Below are 27271 nucleotides of genomic sequence, written 5' to 3'. Positions count from 1 at the left end.
AGATTGGGTCCTTTCAGTATCATTACATTTAAGATTTGCACTTTACCTTTTATATTTTAATACATTTAGATTTAGATCAAGCAGTGATTTTACACATTATGATTATGCTTTGAAAGTTTCTGTGTTACTTTAACAAATTAGGATCTTACTTTGTGTACTTCTGTGTATCTATTACAAGTTACAGTGCACTATATTTGCTCAATTATAAACTAAAAATGACAGATTCAGAAAATAGGAGGGACAGAGCAGTTTCCTGGACTGAACAGGGGAGTTCCCATGGAATGTCTGAAGCTCTCTCATAATTCTTTTGGAATGATGTAAGCATTTTACAATATCGTATCTCACTGATTTATCTTGCCAGCTGTATACAGGTGATGTTTGCTAAAAAATCCCAATACACTTATTTTAACTAAAAAATATGTATTATATACTAAAATATAGACAAAAGCAAATTAAATTGTAGTATAAACATTTCAGTTTAATTTGTAAACTGAGCCTTTATATCAGTCCCAAGGGTTCCCCAGTTACCTTCTTCCTCCTATGTGAAATTTAATATAACCGAGAGCTTCATTACTTTCTATGGAAGGCATCTCTCATCTCTATGGGACTTCCATGTTCCGCTCATTTTCTTCAAAAATTCAGTGAGTACAGCTGATGTGAAATCATGCATGATAATTTCTTCCCAGACTAGATAATGTTTGATTATCTGGCCCATAGAAAGTAATGAAGCTCTCTGGAAAACTTAAGCTGATAGTTTTTCAGTTTTATTTGAAATAGAATAAATACAAAGTACAATGTAATTTGTAAAAGATACAAATAAAAATACTAAGGCCTAGATTTAGAGTTGGGCGGTAGCCGTCAAAACCAGCGTTAGAGGGTCCTAACGCTGGTTTTTACCACCCGCTGGTATTTGGAGTCAGTCAGGAAAGGGTCTAATGCTCACTTTGCAGCCACGACTTTTCCATACCGCAGATCCCCCTACGCCATTTGCGTATCCTATCTTTTCAATGGGATCTTTCTAATGCCAGTATTTAGAGTTGTGGCTGAAGTGAGCGTTAGAAATCTAACGACAAAACTCCAGCCGCAGAAAAAAGTCAGTAGTTAAGAGCTTTCTGGGCTAACGCTGGTTCATAAAGCTCTTAACTACTGTACTCTAAACCGAGGTCCCCCCACATCGCCGCCACTCTATTAAATTTTTTTAACCCCTAATCTGCCGCTCCGTACGCCGCCGCCAGCTACGTTATCCCTATGTACCCCTAATCTGCTGCCCCTAACATCGCTGACCCCTATATTATATTTATTAACCCCTAATCTGCCGCCCCCGCTATCGCTGACACGTGCATATTATTATTAACCCCTAATCTGCCGCTCCGTACACCGACGCAACCTACATTATCCCTATGTACCCCTAATCTGCTGCCCCTAACACTGCCGACCCCTATATTATATTTATTAACCCCTAATCTGCTGCCCCCAACGTCGCCTCCACCTACCTACAATTATTAACCCCTAATCTGCAAACCGGATCTCACCGCTACTCTAATAAATGTATTAACCTCTAAAGCTAAGTCTAACCCTAACCCTAACACCCCCCTAAATTAAATATAATTTAAATCTAACGAAATAAATTAACTCTTATTAAATAACGTATTCCTATTTAAAGCTAAATACTTACCTGTAAAATAAACCCTAATATAGCTACAATATAAATTATAATTATATTGTAGCTATTTTAGGATTAATATTTATTTTACAGGCAACTTTGTAATTATATTAACCAGGTACAATAGCTATTAAATAGTTAATAACTATTTAATAGTTACCTAGTTAAAATAATTACAAAATTACCTGTAAAATAAATCCTAACCTAAGTTACAATTAAACCTAACACTACACTATCAATAAATTAATTAAATACAATACCTACAATTATCTACAATTAAACCTAACACTACACTATCAATAAATTAATTAAAAACAATACCTACAATTATCTACAATTAAACCTAACACTACACTATCAATAAATTAATTAAATACAATACCTACAATTATCTACAATTAAACCTAACACTACACTATCAATAAATAAATTAAATACAATTCCTACAAATAAATACAATTAAATAAACTAAGTACAAAAAATATAAAAGAACTAAGTTACAAAAAATAAAAAAATATTTACAAACATTAGAAAAATATTACAACAATTTTAAACTAATTACACCTACTCTAAGCCCCCTAATAAAATAACAAAGCCCCCCAAAATAAAAAAATGCCCTACCCTATTCTAAATTTAAAAAGTTCAAAGCTCTTTTACCTTACCAGCCCTGAAAAGGGCCCTTTGCGGGGCATGCCCCAAAGAATTAAGCTATTTTGCCTGTAAAGAAAACACATACAATACCCCCCCCCCAACATTACAACCCACCACCCACATACCCCTAATCTAACCCAAACCCCCCTTAAATAAACCTAACACTAAGCCCCTGAAGATCTTCCTACCTTATCTTCACCTCGCCGGGTATCACACCGATCCGTCCTGGCTCCGATGTCTTGATCCAAGCCCAAGCGGGGGGCTGAAGAGTGACGTCCATCCTCCGGCTGAAGTCTTGATCCAAGCGGGCAGAAGAGGACATCCGGACCGGCAAACATCTTCATACAAGCCGAATCTTCTATGTTCTTCAATCCGTTGACGACCGGCTGATCTTCAAGACCTCCAGCGCGGATCCATCCATCTTCACCGACGACTTCCCGACGAATGACGGTTCCTTTAAGGGACGTCATCCAAGATGGCATCCCTCGAATTCTGATTGGCTGATAGGATTCTATCAGCCAATCGGAAATAAGGTAGGAAAATTCTGATTGGCATCTTGGATGACGTCCCTTAAAGGAACCGTCATTCGTCGGGAAGTCGTCGGTGAAGATGGATGGATCCGTGCTGGAGGTCTTGAAGATCAGCCGGTCGTCATTGGATTGAAGAACATAGAAGATGCGGCTTGGATGAAGATGTTTGCCAGTCCGGATGTCCTCTTCTGCCCGCTTGGATCAAGACTTCAGCCGGAGGATGGACGTCACTCTTCAGCCCCCCGCTTGGGCTTGGATCAAGACATCGGAGCCAGGACGGATCGGTGTGATACCCGGCGAGGTGAAGATAAGGTAGGAAGATCTTCAGGGGCTTAGTGTTAGGTTTATTTAAGGGGGGTTTGGGTTAGATTAGGGGTATGTGGGTGGTGGGTTTTAATGTTGGGTGGGGGTATTGTATGTGTTTTTTTTACAGGTAAAAGAGCTGAATTCTTTGGGGCATGCCCCGCAAAGGGCCCTTTTCAGGGCTGGTAAGGTAAAAGAGCTTTGAACTTTTTTAATTTAGAATAGGGTAGGGCATTTTTTATTTTGGGGGGCTTTGTTATTTTATTAGGGGGCTTAGAGTTGGTGTAATTAGTTTAAAATTGTTGTAATATTTTTCTAATGTTTGTAAATATTTTTTTATTTTTTGTAACTTAGTTAGTTTATTTAATTGTATTTATTTGTAGGTATTGTATTTAATTAATTTATTGATAGTTTAGTGTTAGGTTTCATTGTAGATAATTGTAGGTATTGTATTTAATTAATTTATTGATAGTGTAGTGTTAGGTTTAATTGTAACTTAGGTTAAGATTTATTTTACAGTTAATTTTGTAATTATTTTAACTATTTTAGCTATTAAATAGTTATTAACTATTTAATAGCTATTGTACCTGGTTAAAATAAATACAAAGTTGCCTGTAAAATAAATATTAATCCTAAAATAGCTACAATATAATTATTATTTATATTGTAGCTATATTATGATTTTTTTACAGTTAAGTATTTAGCTTTAAATAGGAATAATTTATTTAATAAGAATTAATTTATTTAGTTAGATTTAAATTATATTTAACTTAGGGGGGTGTTAGTGTTAGGGTTAGACTTAGCTTTAGGGGTTAATACATTTATTATAGTAGCGGTGAGCTCCGGTCGGCAGATTAGGGATTAATTATTGTAGGTAGCTGGCGGCGACGTTGTGGGGGGCAGATTAGGGGTTAATAAATATAATATAGGGGTCGGCGGTGTTAGGGGCAGCAGATTAGGGGTACATAACTATAATGTATGTTGCGGCGGTGTACGGAGCGGCAGATTAGGGGTTAATAATAATATGCAGGTGTCAGCGATAGCGGGGGTGGCAGATTAGGGGTTAATAAATATAACATAGTGGTCGGCGATGTTAGGGGCAGCAGATTAGGGGTACATAGGGATAACGTAGCTGGCGGCGGTGTACGGAGCGGCAGATTAGGGGTTAATAATAATATGCAGGGGTCAGCGATAGCGGGGGTGGCAGATTAGGGGTTAATAAGTGTAAGGCTAGGGGTGTTTAGACTCGGGGTACATGTTAGGGTGTTAGGTGCAGACTTAGGAAGTGTTTCCCCATAGGATACAATGGGGCTGCGTTAGGAGCTGAACGCTGCTTTTTTGCAGGTGTTAGGTTTTTTTTCAGCTCAAACAGCCCCATTGTTTCCTTGGGGGGAATCGTGCACGAGCACGTTTTTTAAGCTGACCGCGTCTGTAAGCACCGCTGGTATCGAGAGTTGCAGTGGCGGTAAATATGCTCTACGCTCCCTTTTTGGAGCCTAACGCAGCCCTTCTGTGAACTCTAAATACCAGCGGTATTTAAAATGTGCGGGAGAAAAAAAGCACGCATAGCTAACGCACCCCTTTGGCCGCAGAACTCTAAATCTAGCCGTAAGTATTTTCCTAAATATTTAAAGTTACCCAGAAACTGTGAAAGCATAATCAGAGTTTGTAAAATCACTATCTTAAATACTCTGCTGTATACAAAATAGAAGATGCAAAGTTTAAATGTAATAAAATGTAATCTGAACTTTAAAGTAATATAAAATAGAGCACAAAGAGTAAATGCATCAGAATGGTCATATATATATATTGCACTGGGCTTGTCTCTCCTTCACATACACAAAATGCAGGGAATGCCCTTTGGAGAAGTATAGCAAAATCTGCCTTTTAAGAATTTCACTAGGATCTCAGTGCTGGAGAATTATTTTAGATCATCTCACCTAAACGGAAAACGTTTAACCATCAGGCCCTATAGGAGACATCTCACAACTCCCAGGGACAGACCCTTCCCTTTTTTTTTAGATAATTCCCTGAGGGCAACACCTTTGAGTGTCAGCGTGGTTTTTCACATCTGACCTTGCATAGATTTCATCACTGGCACCTAAGTTTGCCTTTGGTAGTCTTATTCATTTTAGCATTATTAATGAACAGGTATTTTTAAAGCAGCACAATCTCCAAATTAATTATGTATGTAAAGAGTATATAGATCAGATTATTACAAATGTATTGTTATGTCAATAAACACAGATAATTTTTGAGCAGTGTGTAACCTTCGACATTGAACTGATTTTATGGTGAGTGTTATGATCATTTTTGCAACAGTAAATAAAACTCAACATAATATCAACCATTTAAAAATAGGTTGTAAAAATAAATGACCTAAAAAGTCACTGACTAAGGTCACCTAGTCTATGTTTCCCTGCGACTAAATCCCAGGATAGATTTTTATAATTTCCATTCAAGGTTCATCTGAAATAAGGTTAAAGAATGTCATGCTGAATTCAGTGAATGAATAAAGAACACTTAGAGGAAGTAGCTGGCATTATCTGTGCCATTTTAGTAGGTGCTGCTTGTGTGTGATGCAGAATTTATTGAACCAATCATGGCCCCAAAAGTTTTCCTGTTTTTACTTTTTGTACTTTTAAATGTATTTTTGATATGTTTTGTCCAACTTTTTAGACGAGTGTAACATTAAACCAGAACTCTGAAGTTGCACTAGCTTGACGCGCGTTAAATTAAATTGCGCTCAAGTGAACATGATTACTTTCAACCTTTAATACGTGTACTACTTTCGACAAGCACAAAGAGTCACAATAGACCCTTTTTCGCACACGTGCAACAGTTACCTATATAGGTTCAGGAGCTGGGAGATAGTTGATGATGGTAGCTGCAAATTTATGCCTCTTGTCATTGGCTTGTCGATTTGTTCAGCAGCAACCAGTACTGTATTGCTCCTCCTTCAGCTCGCCACTTGTAATCTAGCCCTGTATGTGATATTGTTACTGTAAAAATGAAAATATAACTTCAATACTGCATTAGTGAAATATATTATTCAGTAATGGATATTATTCAAAATCTATAATTAATAAAAAAAAAAATATTATCATGACAAGCTTTTCCAATGCAGCTTCACAACTTCAAAAAAAAAAGTTGTACCGAAACTCATCCCATATAGAATTTCACTAAATAGTAAACATTTTTAAATTTTCCAATTTATTTTGATTATTTTTTTTTTAATAGTTCAAACAAACATGGATCTATAAACCTTAAGATCAACAGTACATAAAAATGAGGCTAGCGGTTACTTTATAGCTATAAGGACATGAAACATTTTATTTCAATTGTGAAACCTCCCTCTTTCAAATGTGAGGTATTATGATATATTATTATAGTGTGAATGGGGGGGGGGGGGGGGGGGAGTAAAAAAGGCCTTTTAAAAAGCATCAGAGCCCTAAAAATAGAACCAAAGTTGAGACGTATTTATCATTGTTACATGTACAATCAACTACACAAGATTACTAATTTAAAATTGCAGGATTGGTGCTTTAAAATAATGGGTCTTAAGTTAATGTATGTATTTTGGGTGGCAACATAGGTCATAATTCACCCTGTTAACACTGTGGTCAGAATCACCTGATGAATGTAACCCCTCCTTTGAAAGAGCAGCATTGCCTCTTTAAAAAGAGGGGTCATTTTCCCCACTTAAAAACATTTTTGGGGTACACAGATACTTATTAAAGTGTAAAGACCTGTAAAAGGTGCCAATTATACAGGTGATTACCAATTTTATGATAATAACCTGTTATTTAAAAGGGGCATGAGACCACTTATTTGATTATGGGGAGTGTCCCCCCGAAACGTCACACTTTTTTCATTAAATACACTTTGAAAAGACCAGTGAGTGCCTTCATATTCCTTGCATATCCTGTAGAATAAGAATGGGGATAATAATCATATAAGCTGTAACTGATAATTCCCCGTCAGGCACTAGGTTATCACAGATTAGGCAATAGAAATATAGTCTCCCAAATTGGGGACAATAATACTCATATATATAATAATATAATATAACCCAATAAGACCTGGGGAGGGTGCTCACGGTTCAAATAAATGTAGAAAAAATGGAGAAAAGCGAACAGAAAAAAGAGCACTCACAAAAGGAATGGCATAAGTGGCTGGGCAGGGTAGGTGTGTGACATTAAAACTTAACATTTATTATTCAAAAAGAGATAAAAAACTACTGTATGAGTAGTAATTAATACTTAGATTAAAAGATATACAAGTAATGAGTGGCTGTCTATCCACATTAGCCCCAAATAATGTGTAGCAATGAAGCTCAGAAACAAATAAGAGGGATTTTGGGCAGAAACACACCAAAAAATGGTTCACGGATTGCACAATTACTATCTGAAAAAGAGGATTGACCTCAAACGTATTAAGCTATCTAGTGCAATACTGGACCGGTGTGAGTCTGTCCAAAATAATCCCAGTTAACAGAATTAGTATGGGGAAATGTAAGTGGCATAGGTCTACACAAACAAACATGTGCTATACAATACACAATCCAATTAATAAGAGAGTATGCTCACAATTCAACTATTGGCAAGAAAAACATCAGATAGGTTACTAATAAGGTAAAGTGAACCCTAAAGTTAAACCCATAAGAATTAGCACATGCCTAATAAAGTGTGACCAGCCAAATTACTCTAGGTGGATAGACAGCCGATAGAGCGCCTGATGCGCATTTCGCCTGGCTTGCCTTTCTCAAAGGCTAACCGGACTGCCTGTAGCCACTAAGCCTATATAGGACAAATCACCAATCATATCTCATGAATGGTTCACACCTCCATGTGAACCAATGGAAAGTGTCCTCCCATGATTGGTCAGTCGGTGTCACAAAACCTAGAACAGAAGGAGTTACGTTATGTTGAGGAGGCGGCTATGAGCCGTCATAATATGCAAATGTATGAGTAGGTGTCAAAATAGAAAGCGTTACCCTTATGCTTGCTGATGTTATGCAAGAAGCAAGTTAACATCAGTACTCCCTAAGACAAATATGATCTAAAGGGATTTTTGGCATCAATTATTGCAGGAACGTTAGGAGTCTGATTGAATGAAGTTATTCATATATTACCAAAAAAATAGAATTCAATAGTAAGGTGACAGGAAATAAAAAGTATTTGTCTGACGAAACCAACTATCTAGCTTACGCTGTGATGCATCTGTATATTTTAATAGGTTAGTGAGTTTAAACATTTATGAATTCATCTAAATCCTAGATTTTATAGATTAGTATGACGATGTGTTAAAATAAGGGGAAGTTTATTGTCTGATTATCACATGACTAACAACTGCATATAGTTCATGGATAGTTTCTCAGTATGGCAAATAATGTGTTACAAACAGGTCAAATACACGAATACCATTCTCTAACTAAGAGAGTAACTTCTTATGTCCACATACTACCGTTTATACACTTTATATAATGTTCATACGTTCATAGAAGATTAAAAAATAATAAGGTGTCACACTGTTGTGCATATATTAAGTGTGCACTTTACAAATCTCAGTTGGTCAGGAGGTGAAAATATTATACAATAAGAATGAACCCGTGTGAATTAGGGAATATCGATCTATGATCTTTTATTATTAAAGATGATTGTCAATTCATAAATTATTTTCATTCAATAAGCTATCCTTTTATGAAGGACACGGTATGATATTGGTGACCTAAAGATCTCATTTTGACTGTCAGCTTCTCAATTGAGTGATCATGAAGGATATTGATGACCCCTTGCTTAACTCAATATAGTGTTGATGTTACATCCATAGCTTAGAATTAGTATGTCATATTTAATGAGCAATGGAAGCTTTAATAGTGGGTTTCTAGTAATTTACATTATAAAAGAGGTCAGTAGCAATCAAATATCAAGCCCATCTCAAAATAAGATATTTTAATATACAATAAATGTTAATAACAGATTATCGATTAATAGACCATCTTCGTTCAGTAGATTATCCTTTTATGAAGGACAAAAATATATAATACTGGTAAGCTTAGGATATAAGATATCAGTTTACTGATCATGGTGGATATTAGAAACCACTTACTTTACTCAGTATAATATCTGTAAATGTTAATGTTACATCCATAATAAAGGAAGTTTTGTTTACATAAACATAGGGTATCATATTTTATGAGCAATGGGAAATTGAATAGGTAATATAATACTGGTAAGCTTAGGATATAAGATATCAGTTTACTGATCATGGTGGATATTAGAAACCACTTACTTTACTCAGTATAATATCTGTAAATGTTAATGTTACATCCATAATAAAGGAAGTTTTGTTTACATAAACATAGGGTATCATATTTTATGAGCAATGGGAAATTGAATAGGTAATTTCTAAGAATTTATATAAAGGAGGTCAGTAGAATTTCAAGTATCAAAATACGATGTTTAATTCAAAAGATATTTCACGACCCCAATTATTAAAATCTTTTTCGTTCAGTGTGTTATCCATTTCTGAAAAGCAAAAAATGATACTTAGTATTGTGTAAAGGTAGAGTTGTTATAGATAGGAATTATACCCATCCTGTTCATTTAGACCATTTGGTATTAAAGTGTTCAGCCAGAAAATCCACCTGCATTCCGCCTGCAGTAGCATCGTTTCTATGTCTCCACCTTTGATACCAGGTTTAATCACCTGTAAAACGCATGCCTTTAGATTTGGTTTTGTTCCATGTCTATTCAAGTAATGTTTAGCAACAGGGGTAAGGTTCTTATTTCTTTCCTTATCTTTCAAGCAGTTCTTGATGCTATTGACATGTTCTCCTAATCTCGTACGTAATTCGCGAGTAGTAATACCTATGTACTTTTTTCCACAAACACATGAAAGACAATATACAACATTTTTTGTCCTACAGTTTGCGAATCCGAGCATTCTTTTGACACTACCAGTGATTGTGGTAAATTCACGTTCGTTATGTATATACTTGCAGAAACTACATGCCCCGCAAGTATATGTTCCACATATGTTTTTTGTACTTGCATTTTTCCTCAAAAAATTACTTTTCAAAAGTTTGTTTCCTATAGTTGGAGCTCTCCTCCAACTTGTACTTATCCTGTTACCAATGACTGTGCCAAGATCTTTATCAGATCTAAGTATGTCACAATGCTTGCTCAGAATATTAGTTATGGTTTGGTGTTCAGCATTGAAACCAGTTTCAAATTTCACTTTGTTGTACATGTTCCCAGATTTCCTTTTAGGCACTAACAGATCATCCCTCTTAGTTCTCCGTGCCCTTTGATAGGCTCTTCTAATCACTCCACGAGTGTATCCTCTCTCTTTGAGTCGGGATGTCAGTTCTTTGGCTCTTTGATTGAAAGTCGAGTAGTCTGTACAGTTTCGTCTCAATCTGAGAAATTCCCCAGTGGGGATAGCTCGCTTAGTCTGACTTGTGTGGCAACTATTGTAATGCAAAGTAGAGTTAGTCGCTGTGTTTTTCCTGTACAGGTCTGATTTTTGTACATTATTCACATCTTTGAAAATAGTCGCATCCAAAAATTCAACCTTTTCTTGGCTTAGATGGTATGTTAACTTCAAATTCATTACATTAGTATTTAAGATGTTTATAAATTATTTAAATAATTCTTCATTTCCCTTCCATATAATAAAAAGGTCATCTATATATCTACACCATAAATTAATATGTGTAGTGAATCTAGTCATGTTCTCACAAAATACGTGTTCTCTCTCCCACCACCCTAAGTATATATTAGCGTAGGTGGGTGCACATGATGACCCCATGGCAGTACCTTTGCAGGTAAAACCTGTCATTAAATACAAAATAGTTGTGTTTTAACACAAAACTCAGTAACTCTAGAATAAAATTGTTTCTCTCAATTTTATCAGTTGCCTGCATGCTGAGGAAGTATCTTACAGCTTCACATCTGAAATCGTGTTTAATCGACGTGTAAAGTGATTCCACATTACATGTGATCAGAAAAGCATCTTTCTCAATTGATACTTCATTGATTTTACTTAAAATGTCGATAGTGTCCCGAGTAAAGGAAGGGAGAGACCAGACTATATCCCGTAAACACAAATCTAAGAATCTACTTGCTGATTCACACAGACTGTTAATGCTAGATACGATAGGTCTACCTGGTGTTTTTTTGTCATTTTTATGTATTTTGGGGAGGAGGTACAAAGTGGCAACTTTAGGTGTTTTTACCTGAAGGAAACAATACTCTTTTTGACTGATTAGGTCATTCAGTTTAGCGTTATTAATTAGGATGTTGTAGTCATTCAAAAATTGTGCTGTTGGATTTGAAAAAAGGGGTTTGTAGCACTTTCTATCGTTCAGTTGTCTCATAGCCTCAAGGACATAGTCCTCCTTATCCCAGATTACTATGTTCCCTCCCTTGTCCGAGGGTTTTACCACAGTTTCTTCCCAAGAATTTATCTCTTGTACTGCTTGTAGTTCTTCCTTACTTATGTTTGCTTTGCCTGTTTCTTTTATCTTTAAAATGTCAGACATAACCATTTTAAGGAAAACCTCAATTTGAGGGGTTTTATTTAGAGGAGGCATATACTGGGATTTCAATTTAATCTTTTTATCCAAAAAGTTTTCATTTTCAATAGAATTCCCTTCTTCATTCTCATTCCATAACTCAATGAGTGTGTCAAGTGTCTTTAGTTCGTCAGTCAAATTGTCCTCATGATTGGTATACATTTTTTTGAGGGCAAGTTTTCTACAGAAAAGATACAGATCTTTTATTAGTTCAAATTTATCGAAATTAGGGGTGGGGGAGAATGACAGTCCTTTGGATAGAATTTGTTCGTGTATATGGGTCAGGGTCCGATTAGAGAGATTGATTATCTGTAATCGGTCAGAGCTGTCAGTTACCATTTTGGTCTCTTGCCCCAATCGTCGCTCCTCCTGTAACCGCCCGTCCTGTACCCCCATCTGGCTCTGTCTCTCAAATTCCAGGTTTCCCCTTTTGCCTCTGCCCCTTCTGGTTTGTCTTTTATAGCCTTCTCTAGATGATCTGTACCTCTCCCTAAAAAACTATTGGATCTAGTTTGAGTCAGTGTATTCTCAGAGTCACTGTCTTCAACTGCAGAAGATTCACAGTTAGATTGGTTAGTACTATGAGATGGTTGTAAACTATTTATTGGTCTATGTCTTATTTGTTTTTCATCCCAAGTAAATATTTTTCCCTTCTCAAAGTCTTTTAAATCTCGTTTCATTTTTGAGCATTTGGTCTGAATAATTTCCTTTTCCTTGTTATCTAGTTCATCCCGCATTTCTTTATATGCTTTTTTAAAATTGTCCAGATTCTCAAATTTCTGTAACTTAATGTTAAAGTCATTCATTTCTGTTTCTAATTCGGACATTACTTCGGTCTCATAATCAGACAAGATTGCTACCAGGACCTCTGAACAATTTATGAGGGCTTGCTCCCATCTATCTTTATAAGAGTCAATGTGGAATGAGAAACTAGGAAATAAGCGGACCCGTAAGCCCCTAGGTATTATGTGTCGTGCTAGGTATTTGTCATAGGAACTTTTGTTCCAGAAAGATCTTGTATGTTTTTTAATAAGATAGCTGAGAGATTTTAGTCCCTCTTCCCAGTTGCTAATTTCAGCTGAAATAGGGGCATCACTATCACAAAATGAAGCAAAAGTCATATCAATGTCTCGCATTCGTTGTTCCTGTTTGTTCTTAAAATCTTGTGACAGACTTGAGGACGCCATACTTAAGTATGCTTGATATACATATTAATAAATATCTCAAGAAAAAGCTGTCATAAACAGCAAGAAAATTATGTAGTAGAATAAGAATGGGGATAATAATCATATAAGTTGTAACTGATAATTCCTCGTCAGGCACTAGGTTATCACAGATTAGGCAATAGAAATATAGTCTCCCAAATTGGGGACAATAATACTCATATATAATAATATAATATAACCCAATAAGACCTGGGGAGGGTGCTCACTGTTCAAATAAATGTAGAAAAAAATGGAGAAAAGCAAACAGAAAAAAGAGCACTTACAAAAGGAATGGCATAAGTGGCTGGGCAGTGTATGTGTGTGACATTAAAACTTAACATTTATTATTCAAAAAAGAGATAAAAAACTACTGTATGAGTAGTAATTAATACTTAGATTAAAAGATATACAAGTAATGAGTGACTGTCTATCCACATTAGCCCCAAACAATGTGTAGCAATGAAGCTCAGAAACAAATAAGAGGGATTTTGGGCAGAAACACACCAAAAAATGGTTCACGGATTGCACAATTACTATCTGAAAAAGAGGATTGACCTCAAACGTTTTAAGCTATCTAGTGCAATACTGGACCGGTGTGAGGCTGTCCAAAATAATTCCAGTTAACAGAATTAGTATGGGGAAATGTAAGTGGCATAGGTCTACACAAACAAACATGTGCTATACAATATACAATCCAATTAATAAGAGAGTATGCTCACAATTCAACTATTGGCAAGAAAAACATCAGATAGGTTACTAATAAGGTAAAGTGAACCCTAAAGTTAAACCCATAAGAGTTAGCACATGCCTAATAAAGTGTGAACAGCCAAATTACTCTAGGTGGATAGACAGCCGATAGAGCACCTGATGCGCATTTCGCCTGGCTTGCCTTTCTCAAAGGCTAACCGGACTGCCTGTAGCCACTAAGCCTATATAGGACAAATCACCAATCATATCTCATGAATGGTTCACACCTCCGTGTGAACCAATGGAAAGTTTCCTCCCATGATTGGTCAGTCGGTGTCACAAGACCTAGAACAGAAGGAGTTATGTTATGTTGAGGAGGCGGCTATGAGCTGTCATAATATGCAAATTTATGAGTAGGTGTCAAAATAGAAAGTGTTACCCTTATGCTTGCTGATGCTATGCAAGAAGCAAGTTAACATCAGTACTCCCTAAGACAAATATGATCTAAAGGGATTTTTGGCATCAATTATTGCAGGAACGTTAGGAGTCTGATTGAATGAAGTTATTCATATATTACCAAAAAAATAGAATTCAATAGTAAGGTGACAGGAAATAAAAAGTATTCGTCTGACGAAACCAACTATCTAGCTTACGCTGTGATGCATCTGTATATTTGAATAGGTTAGTGAGTTTAAACATTTATGAATTCATCTAAATCCTAGATTTTATAGATTAGTATGACGATGTGTTAAAATAAGGGGAAGTTTATTGTCTGATTAGAACTGACATCCCGACTCAAAGAGAGAGGATACACTCGTGGAGTGATTAGAAGAGCCTATCAAAGGGCACGGAGAACTAAGAGGGATGATCTGTTAGTGCCTAAAAGGAAATCTGGGAACATGTACAACGAAGTGAGATTTTTAACTGGTTTCAATGCTGAACACCAAACCATAACTAATATTCTGAACAAGCATTTTGACATACTTAGATCTGATAAAGATCTTGGCACAGTCATTGGTAACAGGATAAGTACAAGTTGGAGTAGAGCTCCAACTATAGGAAACAAACTTGTGAAAAGTCATTTTTTGAGGAAAAATGCAAGTACAAAAAACATATGTGGAACATATACGTGCGGGGCATGTAGTTTCTGCAAGTATATACATAACGAACGTGAATTTACCACAATCACTGGTAGTGTCAAAAGAATGCTCGGATTCGCAAACTGTAGGACAAAAAATGTTGTATATTGTCTTTCATGTGTTTGTGGAAAAAAGTACATAGGTATTACTACTCGTGAATTACGTACGAGATTAGGAGAACATGTCAATAGCATCAAGAACTGCTTGAAAGATAAGGAAAGAAATAAGAACCTTACCCCTGTTGCTAAACATTACTTGAATAGACATGGAACAAAACCAAATCAAAAGGCATGCGTTTTACAGGTGATTAAACCTGGTATCAGAGGTGGAGACATAGAAACGATGCTACTGAAGGCGGAATGCAGGTGGATTTTCTGGCTGAACACTTTAATACCAAATGGTCTAAACGAACAGGATGGGTATAATTCCTATCTATGATTTGGTATCAAGATATGTCCTTTACTAGAATTGTATCCTCGATACCTTTCTCTCTATCTTTACACAATACTAAGTATCATTTTTTGCTTTTCAGAAAAGGATAACACACTGAACGAAAAAGATTTTAATAATTGGGGTCATGAAATATCTTTTGAATGAGTTAAACATCGTATTTTGATACTTGAAATTCTACTGACCTCCTTTATATAAATTCTTAGAAATGACCTATTCAATTTCCCATTGCTCATAAAATATGACACCCTATGTTTATGTAAACAATACTTCCTTTATTATGGATGTAACATTAACATTTACAGATATTATACTGAGTAAAGTAAGTGGTTTCTAATATTCACCATGATCAGTAAACTGATAGACTGATAATCAACTTATATCCTAAGCTTACCAGTATTATATATTTTTGTCCTTCATAAAAGGATAATCTACTGAACGAAGATGGTCTATTAATCAATAATCTGTTATTAACATTTATTGCATATTAAAATATCTTATTTTGAGATGGGCTTGATATTTGATTGCTACTGACCTCTTTTATAATGTAAATTACTAGAAACCCACTATTAAAGCTTCCATTGCTCATTAAATATGACATACTAATTCTATGCTATGGATGTAACATCAACACTATATTGAGTTAAGCAAGGGGTCATCAATATCCTTCATGATCACTCAATTGAGAAGCTGACAGTCAAAATGAGATCTTTAGGTCACCATTATCATACAGTGTCCTTCATAAAAGGATAGCTTATTGAATGAAAATAATTTATGAATTGACAATCATCTTTAATAATAAAAGATCATAGATCGATATTCCCTAATTCACATGGGTTCATTCACATTGTATAATATTTTACACCTCCTGACCAACTGAATGAGATTTGTAAAGTGCACACTTAATATATGCACAACAGTGTGACACCTTATTATTTTTTAATCTTCTATGAACGTATGAACATTATATAAAGTGTATAAATGGCAGTATGTGGATATAAGAAGTTACTCTCTTAGTTAGAGAATGGTATTCGTGTATTTGACCTGTTTGTAACACATTATTTGCCATACTGAGAAACTATCCATGAACTATATGCAGTTGTTAGTCATGTGATAATCAGACAATAAACTTCCCCTTATTTTAACACATCGTCATACTAATCTATAAAATCTAGGATTTAGATGAATTCATAAATGTTTAAACTCACTAACCTATTCAAATATACAGATGCATCACAGCGTAAGCTAGATAGTTGGTTTCGTCAGACAAATACTTTTTATTTCCTGTCACCTTACTATTGAATTCTATTTTTTTGGTAATATATGAATAACTTCATTCAATCAGACTCTTAACGTTCCTGCAATAATTGATGCCAAAAATCCCTTTAGATCATATTTGTCTTAGGGAGTACTGATGTTAACTTGCTTCTTGCATAGCATCAGCAAGCATAAGGGTAACGCTTTCTATTTTGACACCTACTCATAAATTTGCATATTATGACGGCTCATAGCCGGCTCCTCAACATAACGTAACTCCTTCTGTTCTAGGTCTTGTGACACCGACTGACCAATCATGGGAGGACACTTTCCATTGGTTCACACGGAGGTGTGAACCATTCATGAGATATGATTGGTGATTTGTCCTATATAGGCTTAGTGGCTACAGGCAGTCCGGTTAGCCTTTGAGAAAGCCAAGCCAGGCGAAATGCGCATCAGGCGCTCTATCGGCTGTCTATCCACCTACAGTAATTTGGCTGGTCACACTTTATTAGGCATGTGCTAACTCTTATGGGTTTAACTTTAGGGTTCACTTTACCTTATTAGTAACCTATCTGATGTTGTTCTTGCCAATAGTTGAATTGTGAGCATACTCTCTTATTAATTGGATTGTGTATTTTATAGCACATGTTTGTTTGTGTAGACCTATGCCACTTACATTTCCCCATACTAATTCTGTTAACTGGGATTATTTTGGACAGACTCACACCGGTCCAGTATTGCACTAGATAGCTTAATACGTTTGAGGTCAATCCTCTTTTTCAGATAGTAATTGTGCAATCCGTGAACCATTTTTTGGTGTGTTTCTGCCCAAAATCCCTCTTATTTGTTTCTGAGCTTCATTGCTACACATTGTTTTGGGCTCCGTGAAAAAGAAAAAAAGACAGAGGCGCACAGGGCCGACTCAAGTGAAATATTTTATTATCAGTGAAATACACACATAAAAACTAACACTTACAAGATTCGTAAGTGCTAAAAAGCACATCAGTTGAGCACTGTGTAGGTACAGCTGCTGCTCCTCCACACCAGGTTTGAGATGGAAATTTTCAGGCACAGTGTCCGGAACCCCTGCTCTGATGACCATGGATATGATTATAACAGCTGGCCAGACGCTTACTCTTTAGTAGCCTAACGCGTTTCCCCCTTTCAGCGGCCGGGCTTCTTCATGAGGCAGTAGTGACGTATGTATTTTGGAATTGCGCCCTGGGAACTCCACTGTTCAGAACATCGAAATCCCCTGTCCCTTCTTCTTTTCAAAGATTAAAGTTTGGTATGTTCATCTGTAACCAATCTTGATCGACTCGTAAATCATTTTTCATGCTCGCAACATTGTTTGGGGCTAATGTGGATAGACAGCCACCCATCACTTGTATATCTTTTAATCTAAGTATTAATTACTACTCATACAGTAGTTTTTTTATCTCTTTTTTGAATAATAAATGTTAAGTTTTAATGTCACACACCTACACTGCCCAGCCACTTATGCCATTCCTTTTGTGAGTGCTCTTTTTTCTGTTCGCTTTTCTCCATTTTTTCTCCTTGCATATCCTACCTGTAGGGATGGGTGAATGTGTAAATTTCCGAATTCGAATGTTAGAACGAATGTTATTATCGAAATTTGAATTACAATTCCAAATGTTGATACGAACGAATATTCTTAAAAAATCTATTATTGAATGCTATTTACAGTTTTTGAATGTCACTTTCGAATTCGAATGTTTATAATTAGATCGAATGTCCACATTCAAAATTTCAAATTTAACATTCTATTTAACAAATACTATTCAGAAGTTCAATAGTTCATGTGGTAGGGTGGGAATCTAGTAAATTTATACATAATAGATACAAATATATTAATTCAAATGTTTCTATTTCGATCGAATATTGCATAATTCGAATATTACATTTAAAGAAAGAATTATAGAAATACTATTACAAACATATAAATTAGAATTTTTCGAATTCAAATATTTCATAATTCGAATATTACATTTAAATAAAGCATTATAGAAATACTATAACAAACATATAAATTTGAATTTTTCGAAATCGAATATTGCATAATTTGAATATTACATTTAAAGAAAGAATTATAGAAAGACTATTACAAATATATAGATTCAAATTTTTCAAATTCAAATATTGCATAATTCGAATATTACATTTAAAGAAAGCATTAGAATTACTATTACAAATATATAAATTCAAATTTTTCGAAACAAATATTTTCGAATGTAATCGTAAAATTCAAAACCAAACATTTGAAAACCGAATGTTATGTAAACATTCAAAATTCTATTCAAACGAACTTGTTAAAATTTGTTTTATTTTTCGAATGTTGCGAAAAATAACCTGCATGCACCATGGCAGTTGCCTATTAGGTGTGAGTGCTCCTTTTCTGGACTTATATATATATATATATATATATATATATATATATTTTGTACATGCTATTGCGAGAAATCAAAATTATTCTGTAAGTTCTAGTCCTGTCAGTACTATCCATTTCTTTATTTCAACTTCATATAGAAAGAGAAGCACTCTCTCAGGAATGAACACCAGTCAATAACTTATTAGCTTGTTCTATGGCGATTTACCACCTGGGTGCAGCTTCTTTTAGACCAATAATGCTTTTAACAGATTAAAAATTTCCTGAAGTATATCAGTCTGATCCCGCCTAACAAGGTCAATCCAGCCCCGAAATACCAGGCAATCCCTCTCTGAAGGCCGAAACAATTGTCTAGGGTTGCCATATTCCTTGTTCAGAGTGGGCTCCTTGTTAACAGAATAATTCAGATTTTTCGAAATAGCATATACAATATACAGTATATAGAGATAGATAGATAGATAGATAGATATGATTAGGCTTTTTTAATTTTTAAATAAATTGTTGCCTCTTTTTTTATACAACCAACATATTATAGCTTGTTTTACCTAAGAGTATTTTGTGTGCCCTTATCCATTGCTAAAAGTTTCCGTTCAATGACCTTAAAGAGCTATAAAATTACAGGAAAGAAGAAGGATCATGCATAGCTTTGCGTGAGAAAGCCACAGTAGCTTTACTATTAAGCATTAATCAAAGCAGGCTCAAAACCCAGCTTTAAATCAGACAAAATTACTGAAGCATTGGAAATGAGTTTAATATGCTGTAGTGTTCAGCTCATAAATATTAAACTTTTACTCAACTACTTAGAAGGGATTAAGATAATACTATGGATGAATATATGTATATGCACAGTCTATCATCAGAACTACATCTGTACCTTGTGATGGTTTATTTTGGACACTAATGCCTTTTGGTACTTGAGAAACAAAGGGTTATATTCCAGTTTCCTAAAAGAGATGTTAAATATTTTCATATTGTAATATAAAATCTTAAAGGGACAGTCAAGTCCAAAAAAACTTTCATGATTAAATAGGGCATGCAATTTTAAACAACTTTCCAATTTACTTGTATCACCAATTTTGCTTTGTTCTCTTGGTATTCTTAGTTGAAAGCTTAATCTAGTAGGTTTATATGTTAATTTCTTAGACCTTGAAGGCCCTCTGTAATCTAAATGCATTTTGACAGTTTTTCACCACTGGAGGGTGTTAGTTCATGTGTTTCATATAGATAACATTGAGCTCATGCACGTGAATTTACAGAGGAGTGAGCATTGATTGGCTAAAATGCAAGTCTGTCAAAAGAACTGAAATAAAGGGGCAGTCTGCAGAGGCTTAGATTTAAGGTAATTACAGAGGTAAAACGTGTATTATTATAACAGTGTTGGTTATGCAAAACAGGGGATTGGGTAATTTACAGATTATCTATCTTTTTAAAACAACAAAAATTCTGGTGTTGACTGTCCCTTTACATTTTTAAAAAAAAACAACAAAATACTTTGCTATATATGTTAATTATTTATGTTGACATTTTTTCATGTAATTTAACTTTAAAAATTGTTGTTTTTCTCAAGTACATTCAGTTTCATTGAAGTAATGTCTGCCACCATATTGGAACCTAGGTTTTCTCAACTGCTGATAACAATTAGGGGTGGATATAAATCAGGCAATAAAAGAGAGTGTGCAAACAAGACTGGGTGGAAACCCTGTTAAATAGTTACTTCAACTTTTTTATATTTTACAGACTTGTTTGCATACTCTCTTTTTTAATGCCTATTTATATCTACTACTAATTGTCCCCAGATAAGGGGTAAACATTGGTTCCAACATTGCAGGTGAATCATTACTTTATAGAAACTAAATCTTCAAGCTTGTAACTTCATAACTAATATCATTTAAAAAAAATGCAACAAAACACTTATATAATATATATAATATAATATATTACAAAGTACAGTTACACTCATATTAACACAGTCTAATAAAAATGATAATAAAAAAATATTGCAGCAACATACATACACATACATAGATAGACATGGATTTTTATGTAGAGATATGTTTAACTATGGAGATAATGAAAATATTTCACATTACAATCTTATGCACATTAAACAATATCTCAGAGGGATTTTCAAAGAGATATTCTCATATACAGTAGATCTCGAGATATCTAAACATTGCAGTTGCAATAAAAAGTATGTGAACCCTTTGGAATTATATGGATTTCTGCACAAATTGGTCATAAAATGTGATCTGATCATCATCTAAGTCACAACAATAGACAATCACAGTCTGCTTAAACTAATAACACACAAAGAATGAAATGTTGCCATGTTTTTATTGAACACACCATGTAAACATTCACAGTGCAGGTGGAAAAAGTATGTGAACCCTTGGATTTAATAACTGGTTGAACCTCCTTTGGCAGCAATAACTTCAACCAAACATTTCCTCTAGTTGCAGATCAGACCTGCACAATGGTCAGGAGTAATTCTTGACCATTCCTCTTTACAGAACTGTTTCACTTCAACAATATTCTTGGGATGTCTGGTGTGAATCGCTTTCTTGAGGTCATGCCACAGCATCTCAATCGGGTTGAGGTCAGGACTCTGACTGGGCCACTTCAGAAGGCGTATTTTCTTCTGTTTAAGCCATTCTGTTGTTGATTTACTTCTATGCTTTGGGTCATTGTCCTGTTGCAACACCCATCTTCTGTTGAGCTTCAGCTGGTAGACAGATGGCCTTAAGTTCTCCTGCAAAATGTCTTGATAAACTTGGGAATTCATTTTTCCTTTGATGATAGCAATCCATCCAGGCCCTGACGCAGCAAAGCAGCCCCAAACCATGATGCCCCCACCACCATACTTCACAGTTGGGATGAGGTTTTGATGTTGGTGTGCTGTGCCTCTTTTTCGCCCCACATAGTGTTGTGTGTTTCTTCCAAACAACTCAACTTTGGTTTCATCCGTCCACAGAATATTTTGCCAGTACTGCTGTGGAACATCCAGGTGCTCTTGTGCAAACTGTAAGCGTGCAGCAATGTTTTGTTTGGACAGCAGTGGCTTCCTCTGTGGTATCCTCTCATGAAATCAATTCTTGTTTAGTGTTTTACGTATTGTAGATTCGCTAACAGGGATGTTAGCATTTGCCAGTGACTTTTGTAAGTCTTTAGTTGACACTCTAGGATTCTTCTTCACCTCATTGAGCAGTCTGCGCTGTGCTCTTGCAGTCATCTTTACAGGACGGCCACTTCTAGGGAGAGTAGCAGCAGTGCTGAACTTTCTCCATTTATAGACAATTTGTCTTACCGTGGACTGATGAACAGCAAGGCTTTTGGAGATACTTTTATAACCCTTTCCAGCTTTATGCAAGTCAACAATTCTTAATTGTAGGTCTTCTGAAAGCTCTTTTGTGCGAGGCATCATTCACATCAGGCAATGCTTCTTGTGAAAAACAAACCCAGAACTGGTGTGTGTTTTTTATAGGGCAGGGCAGCTGTAACCAACACCTCCAATCTCATCTCATTGATTGGACTCCAGTTGGCTGACATCTCACTCCAATTAGCTCTTGGAGATGTCATTAGTCTAGGGGTTCACATACTTTTTCCACCTGCACTGTGAATGTTTACATGGTGTGTTCAATAAAAACATGGCAACATTTCATTCTTTGTGTGTTATTAGTTTAAGCAGACTGTGGTTGTCTATTGTTGTGACTTAGATGATGATCAGATCATATTTTATGACCAATTTGTGCAGAAATCCATATCATTCCAAAGGGTTCACATACTTTTTCTTGCAACTGTATATATATATATATATATATATTCATATACATATCTTGCTATAAATAAGTATATCAGTCCAAAAATCATCACATATATAGAGAAATATTTATTTATAAATAAATAGAACATATTCCGTAAAGAAAACATTCTTGCAATATGAAATATTCACATTTTTTATGTACACTTTTCAAGGAGAATACGCAATGGACTGTGCGCAACAGATTAGGGTTTTAGTGTTTTTTTTTCTTCTATTTGTCTTTTCCATTGACTTCTATGGGAGAATGCGTGAATGCGTACGTGATTTGGCTTTTTGGATCATGCAGGTTAACGTGCATGCAAAATAAGTTATTTTGCAACTTGTAATACCTGCACAACCCCAAATGCAAAAAAGCTATAACGTGCGCTGTGTTTTCACAACTGCGAAAAACAGGGCAATATACAATTTACAAATTCAATACATTTTTAAAAACAGGCTCCCCCCCCCGGTTTTAAAATAATTTAGATTAATTGTAGATAATACATTTTTTTAGACATTTGAATCTGATGCCCTTCACAAACTTTGGAGTCGATCACAATCCTTTAAAAAAAAAAACCCAAAAAAACATATCAAATGATTTATCTACAAAAATCTCCCTTTTCTGTTGAAAATCATTAATTAAGTCCCATAACAATCCTGCTCAACTGTTTTCAAAAAAATTTTTTAAAATGATTAATTAAGACCTTATCCCTGCAGAGAATCAATTTTAACAATATTAATCTCACATATAGACAAATGTGATTACTTACTACCATTATAAAATAGTTAAAATAGTGTAAAATATCAAGGAAAATAAATGTCACTACTATACTATGAAACATTCATATTAACATACAGTGAGAGTGTGTGCTCAAACTGGCAATAATCTTCTAAAGAAATTCTCTCAAGTGTCCATGGTACTTTTTAACTCAAAGAGACATTAAAGAATCATATTTTTTTTTTCATAAATCTATAGTTTGGGCAACACTTAAAGTGAAGGTCAGTTTCGATGAATTAGTGCCCGGCTTTTAATAATCCTATTAAAAACAAGGGCACTTTAATTCATTAAAATTGACATTTCACTTGTTTTCTTCAAAAACTTACCTTTTAATCCTGACAACTGCTCCTGCGATTCTCCGGCCTTCGGAAGCCTCTTCATACGTCAGAAATGACAAATCCAGCTTCCTCCAATCATTCCCGGGGGGAATCATGGCCTGAGGCAACACCGTGATTGGAGGATTCATCATTTTGGACCTGCGAAGAGGGCTTGCGATGGGCGGAGGAAGCGCTGCAGCGGCTGTCAGGATTAAAAGGTACGTTTTTGAAGAAAACAAGTAAAATGTCAATTTAGATGAATTAAAGTGCCCTTGTTTTTAATAGGATTATTAAAAACCGGGCACTAATTCATCAAAATTGACCTTCACTTTAAAGCTTAGATTCATTAAAAAATTATTTATTAAGGGCCAGATTATGAGTGGCGCACTAACCATTAGATGCAAGCAAAAGGGGTTTATCACGGTGTGTTTGTGCGTGTTGTCTATAGCACTCGTATTACAAGTTGAAAGTGAATGTGTGAGCTCAATCGTGATTTTTGTTAGAATGATTACTACTCTGTTTAAGTGTTTCATGAAACAAAAACGTGTCACACAACACATCAAAAATACATTAAAAAGTACAGTTACACTCATTATAACACTATCTAATAAAACTTATTGTTAAAAAAAATTGCACAAAAAAGTTATATGGGCTCAAAGATATGAGTCTCAGGTGTTAGAAAAAAAAGTCAGGAAAGGGTTTTAATATAGAGATAAATACAAATACATTTCTAAAGATGTATATGTATGTATGTATATATATATATGAGGCCCATATAAGGCCGAAATGATCGTCTGGGGTTGTTGCTTCCCTTGTTCAGAGAGGAATTGCCTGGTATTTCGGCACTGGACTGTCATTGGGCAGGGTCAGACTGATATGCTTTAGGATATTTTTTCTCTGTGAAGGGGCATAGTGTGCTAAAGGAACCTTGAGTTGCATTAAAAATGAACAGACATGGAAATCTGTTCTATCTCAGGAGTGCTGTTCTTCCTCCGTCTTCTCATATATATATATATATATGTGTTTATATATATGTACATGTGTATTTATGTATTTATATGTGTATATATGCATTTACAGATATATATACACATATAAACACAAAAATACATATGTACACAGATATATATGTATATAAGTGCCCTTTGCTGTCAAGTAGATGAAAACATGTAAAAGCATATTCATTATTATTTAATAAAGTGTTATACTGTGTATTTACTGTCAATGTTTCACAGTCCAATGTTCTGCACATATAAGAATATATCCTAAGGTGACGATTTAACAATATGCGGACGGACATGATCCGCTGTGGGCATTTATCATTGCACAAGCATTCCTTGTGAAAAGCTTGTGCAATACCGCCCCCTGCACATTCGCGGCCAATCAGCCGCTAGCAGGGAGTGTCAATCAACACGATTGGGCTGATTGCTGTCCGATGCCACTGAGGTGGTGGACGAGTTAAGGAGCAGCAGTCATAAGACCGCTGCTTCTTAACTCCTGTTTACGGTGAGCCTGAAGGCTTGCACGGAAACAGATGCATTAAGATGCATACGGGCATGATAAATCGGCCCCTATGTATTTATAACTAGTTATTCTACAGTGCCCTCCACTAATATTGGCACCCTTGGTAAATATGAGCAAAAAAAGACTGTGAAAGATTGTCTTTATTGTTTAACCTTTTGATCTTTTATTAAAAAAATACACAAAAATACTCTGCTCTCATGGATACCAAACAATTGCAAATACAACACGTTTATCCAAAATGTTGGCACCCTTTTAGTCAATTATTTGTGCTACCACCCTTTGCCAAGATAACAGCTCTAAGTCTTCTCCTATAATGCCTGATGAGGTTGGAGAATACATGGCCAGGCACCTGAGTTGGGTTAGCACGCAAGCGCAAATGTTTTACTTTCAACTTGTAATACAAACGCTACCCAACGAGTGCAAAAACCTTATTTCTAGCGGAGTTAGCACTCAAGCGGAAGCGTTAAATACCACTCGACTTCTTATCTGGCCTTAAGTATTGCAATTGCGTTTTATTATTCACACAATAAGGGGATGTGTCATCTCCAAAAGGAGACACTGACAAAAAATGTCCAGAATGTGTCTCAGATTAAGAGCGTTATTAAAGTTTCATTACACTCATGTTCATGACATAAATATCTCTGTTTAACAAATTATTATTAGCATACCATCATATTTAGGGCTAGATTATAAGTGGAGCGCTAATTTATCGCACTCGCATAAAAGGGCAAATTCACCAGTTTTACAGGTGTTCGATAAATAACCAGCCATTATAAGTAGCAATTAGCGCTCTGAAAATTAACCAGATTTCAGACCTCTGGTTAATTTTCCAAATAGCTCCCAATTGCCCCCATAATAAAGAATATTCTTTTTTTTTAGTAAAATAAAATTGCATTTTTTTAAAAAAAAAGAAAAACTGCAAAAAGCAGATATGAGGGATTAAAGTTAGCGGGTGCGGGGAGTTAGAAAAAAAAATGGCCTTTACATAGCGGTCTATGGGAAATGTGTGTTCCCTGTAACTATATGTGTATATGCTTATATACATATATATTTATGTGTATATACACATATTGTGATATAGAGAGATGTGGGAAGTCCTCTTCTAATATGCAATATGTAAGTGCAAACAAAAAGGTGCATACAGGTAAATACTGTTGAGTCCGGGACTTACCCTTAAGGAGCCTAACCGCCCCCTGAGTCTGTATATGCCGTGCAGTACCTTAGACTGGAATTCAAAGATGCCGGGGGACCTTCGTGGTCAAACCGAAATCAAATCGGTGGGCTGTCTGCTCCAAAACAACCGGCAAAGTGGAAGAATCTCCAGCAGCGCTTTAGGCTAAACACAGGTGTACTGCGATGTCTGTTTGTGACGTAGCCAAAGATAAAAACACTGTCTCCAAATATACTCCTACTAATAGACCAGATGAACGAGTGAGTACATTTGCAGTAGATACAGGAACACAGGAAATGTCACTATTAAATCAGGTTTTTCCTATGGACCCCCAGACAGAGGGTATAGGGGGGATGCAGGCCAACAACCAAGAGAGATATCCAGTACGGGGAAACCGCACACTGACCAAATACAAATGAACAGTGTAGTTAATTTATCTTCAGCTACTCTTACTCAAGATCAAATAGATGTACTCTCCTTAGGTTTAGGTTTTGCACCCACTACAAACTTTGATATATTCCAGACACTTATAGATATCAACAAATTTGTCAGGAATATTACTTTAAATAAATATTTTGCAGATACTGCTCAGGAGACACTGATTTTGGAACCAGATAGCTTCCACACTACATCTACTACAGGCATAAATACCTTTTCAGAAACATGTGACCTCATATCCCTACAAAATTTAGCAATTGAGAGCAACACAATATCAGGAACACTCAATAGGGCACACTCATTTAGAAATAAATCTACTTTTTATCCAATACAAAACAGAGGACCTATAATCGAAACATTCCATGCACGAG

The sequence above is a fragment of the Bombina bombina genome, chromosome 4 (genome assembly GCF_027579735.1).
Source record: "Bombina bombina isolate aBomBom1 chromosome 4, aBomBom1.pri, whole genome shotgun sequence".
Lineage (NCBI taxonomy): Eukaryota > Metazoa > Chordata > Amphibia > Anura > Bombinatoridae > Bombina > Bombina bombina.
The sequence above is the reverse complement of the archived record's forward strand: the minus strand, read 5'-3'. Positions refer to the sequence as shown.